Raw genomic sequence first — 3,643 nt, 5'->3', positions numbered from 1 at the left:
TTTTTTGAATCAGGCAGTCCATAAACAAGGTTCTTGCCATTAAAAGAAAAGAGGTTTTGACACTAAATGAATTAATCTTAAGGCACCATAGGACTTCTGCACAGGGTTTGCTGCAAGAGGGTTGTGTGTGTGTATGTGTGTGTTGTGCTTGAAACACCCTTTAGCTCGTTTTGAGTGACTGGGCTACTTTTTTTTAATTCTTGCATCCAGATCCATGTCTTCAGTCCTCTGCTTCGTACTTTTTTAATTGTCTGTTCATTCACTTTATATCCCACCTTCTCCCCCTCTCCAAAAGAGCATTAAAATGGCTCACAGTTTAAAGAAGGTGCAGTATAGATTTTAAAAACCATGGAAAAGATCATCATTAAAATATGGTTGAATCATCAGTAACATTAAACACAATTTAAAACATGGGTTAAAATGAAATATAAAAAGTAGTTAACTCCTCAGTTAGTGCTATATGTAGTATGTGGGACTGGCATGCTTGCTATTTGTTGTCTTGCCATATGCCTCTATTTGTGCATTGAGTAGATGACTGCTTATGATTTGCTTCTTGACATATGTCCTCCTTTCTTTCAGAGTGTTGGAAGCTAAAGCTACCAAAGAAGTTGAAAGAAAACAAAGCAGGTGAGCCTGAATTCCTGAGACGGCTTCAAGGCCATGTAGAAATTGGGATCTAAAACAGTTGACAGTTTGCATGACCGACGCAGCTGTCGTCTTTTGATCTGTTCTTTAAAATGTGAAGAAATATGTGAACTTCAATATAAAATGTAATGGAGCAGAGAGAGCTGTTATGAACCGATGCCTTTCACTCCTTCCGTGCATATTTTCTTTTGCTACATTTAAACTGTGTTCCCAGTCGTGTGGAAAAGTGAAAATGAATGCAGGGTTTGTTTGGGCCTCCCTTTTTTTCTTCATCCTTGTCCAACCAAATAGATTTTTATTGGCTGTGAATCATTGCAGGCCTTGACCTGAACACAAGCAGCAGCTTTTGAAGAAGTAAACATTTGTTCCTTTTCTCTGTTGTGCCGAGGAGTGTGAGATACAACTACTTACTAACAGCCAGGTAACATTGAAGCTTCACATTACTGTGCAGCTAGTAGGAACATCAGTATCTGCTCAGGATTTAGGAGCTTTGTCCGAGTTACTTTTTCTGTGCTGTTTAAAGCATAATGTTACTTTCAATATGTAGCTACATATCATTCTAAAAATCATGGGATGTAACTGACTAAGCCAAACTTGTCAAGTGTAAGCTATGGAGAACCCATGATTGTGATGGGGAAATGTGTTCGGTGTGAAAAGGGATAAACAGGCATGGATGCCAGGTTTTTCCTGTACGTTTCTCTGCAGGCAACCAGCTACCATTCCTTGCTTGTGTAACTCCTTTCACTTGGCAAGGACAGAGTTGTTCTCTGGGTAGCTGGTAAAATATCCTGAAGGCCAGGAGGTGCATTCCTCTTTCTGCTTGCAGTGCGGCTGTGTCACATTTGATGTTAATGTTACAAATGTTGTGATTGTGAATGCTCTACTTGGATGAGACTGCTGCCTTCCTCTGTAATGGACTGTACTTGGAAAGAAAGTCAAGAAGTACGTGTCTTTGCCCAGTACTCCTTAGCTTCGCTTCTCCTTCCTTTCCTTTTTACCCTGCAAGGACTGATGGGTCAGGCAAATTGGAAAGGCATGGGTGAAATGAGTAGAGGTTGGATAAGGGAGCAAGCAGCACCTTAGGACGTTGTCGTTGGGATGCATTTAGAGGCAGGAGGGGCAGCTGTGTTGGACCTGGACCAGAGGCGAGTCCTCCCCATCCTGCCCAACATCATGAAGTGTGTTCAGAACCAGAAATGACAGGAAGCTCACTTTGTGTTCCTTGAGCATCTCTGCTCTTAGGGACATCCAGGAGCAGCGCTTCATTCACAAGGGGCCTGTGCCTGGGAAAGGGCATTTCTGTTTGGAATGAGAGGAGTGGGCTAGCAAAGTGAAGGTGGAATTCGAATCTGGCTCTCTTTTTTAAAAAACAAATTGTAACTGAGATTTCCTGTGGGTATACACAAAGATTCCTGTGTTTTGATTCAAAGCCTTTGTTGGTAGCTAGCTTTTATGTTTGTATCATACCCTTTGGGTAGTGTTGATACCAAGTGGAGACTTGTAGTTTTGTTTACTTGTATTAATAATAATATTATTTATTTATGTCTTGATACCTCACTCCTCAGCCAAAAGGCTATCAGAGCAGCTTAGGCTTGCTAAAATGAACACCAAAGGACATTTAGGCTTTGTGTTTCAGGAAACTCTTTGTCAGTGGAAGTGTGTGCCTTCCCAGACTAACCTGAGTTGGTGTAATAGAAGTATTCCAGCGGGTATCCCTTGTAAGCTTCGCCAGTGTGCTAGGCAGTGCCAGCCTTTGGCTGCTAATTACTTCCTTGTGCAGCTTTAATCAGATGCTTAACGAACTGCAACAAAAATGTGTGACTTGTGTGTGTGTGTATTCAGTTATTTGGGCTGCTTTGAGCACTGGGCGTGGTGGTGTGCCAGCCAAGTTCAGTACCAGCGGCTCAGTACCATGTTGCTTGGGACTTCCCCAGAGCTCCAGAAGTGCTGCCTTATAATCATAGAATGGAATCATAGAGTTGGAAGAGACCGCAAGGGCCATACAATCCAACCCCCTGCCATGCAGGAAATCTAAATCAAAGCATCCCCGACAGATGGCCATCCAGCTTCTGTTTAAAGACTTCCAAGGAAGGAGTCTATCAAAATCTCCAAGGAACTGTGTTCCACTCTCAGATAACTCTTACCATCAGGAAGTTCTTCCTAATGTTGAAGTGGAATCTCTTTTCCTGGAGCTTGTATCCATTGCTCCATTGTGTCGTGTTCTCTAGAACAGCAGAAAACAAGCTTGCTCCCTCCTCAATATGGCATCCCTTCAAATATTTAAGCAAGGCTATTATATCACCTCTTAACCTTCTCTTCTCCAGGCTGAACATCCCCAGCTCCCTAAGTTGCTCCTCATAGAGCTTCATGGTTTCCAGACCCTTCACCATTTTAGTCACCCGCCTTTGGACACACTTCAGTTTCTCAATGTCCTTTTTGAATTGTTTTGCGCAGAACTGGACACAATATTCCAGGTGGGGTCTTTTCCTACTTCTGGGAAGATAGTGAGGACTGAACCAGTCCAGCCGCTCTGGGAAGGGAATTTCAGAGCCTGGAGGAAGCCACCGAGAAACCTTTGTTTCCATCAGAGATACTATACCTCTGAGGATAGTGGGACAGAGCAAAAGGCCTCCCCAGAAGATCTCAGAACGTGGACAAGCTCGGACTGCGAGACATGGCCCCTTAAATAACCTGAACCCCAGACACATAGGGCTTTATAGGTCATAGCCAGCCCAGGCCTTTGAATTATGCCTGGACCAGTCCAGCTTTGCAGCAGGGGACTATTGTGCTTGTTCTTTTGCCATGATCACCTCAGATCCATTTACTGCTCTGTTAGGTTCTGGACATCTTTAAAGGTTTTCAGTGGAGGAAATTGTGAGAGTGAAATGTGATGCTTTTTCCCTCCCCTCCCCCCCTCTTGTTGTTGTCCCTGTGTCAGAATGCAGGACCAGAATCCAGGAAAATCAACCAGTCAGCTTCATGAATAATAAACAGAACT

The sequence above is a fragment of the Sceloporus undulatus genome, chromosome 8 (genome assembly GCF_019175285.1).
Source record: "Sceloporus undulatus isolate JIND9_A2432 ecotype Alabama chromosome 8, SceUnd_v1.1, whole genome shotgun sequence".
NCBI classification, from domain to species: domain Eukaryota; kingdom Metazoa; phylum Chordata; class Lepidosauria; order Squamata; family Phrynosomatidae; genus Sceloporus; species Sceloporus undulatus.
The sequence above is the reverse complement of the archived record's forward strand: the minus strand, read 5'-3'. Positions refer to the sequence as shown.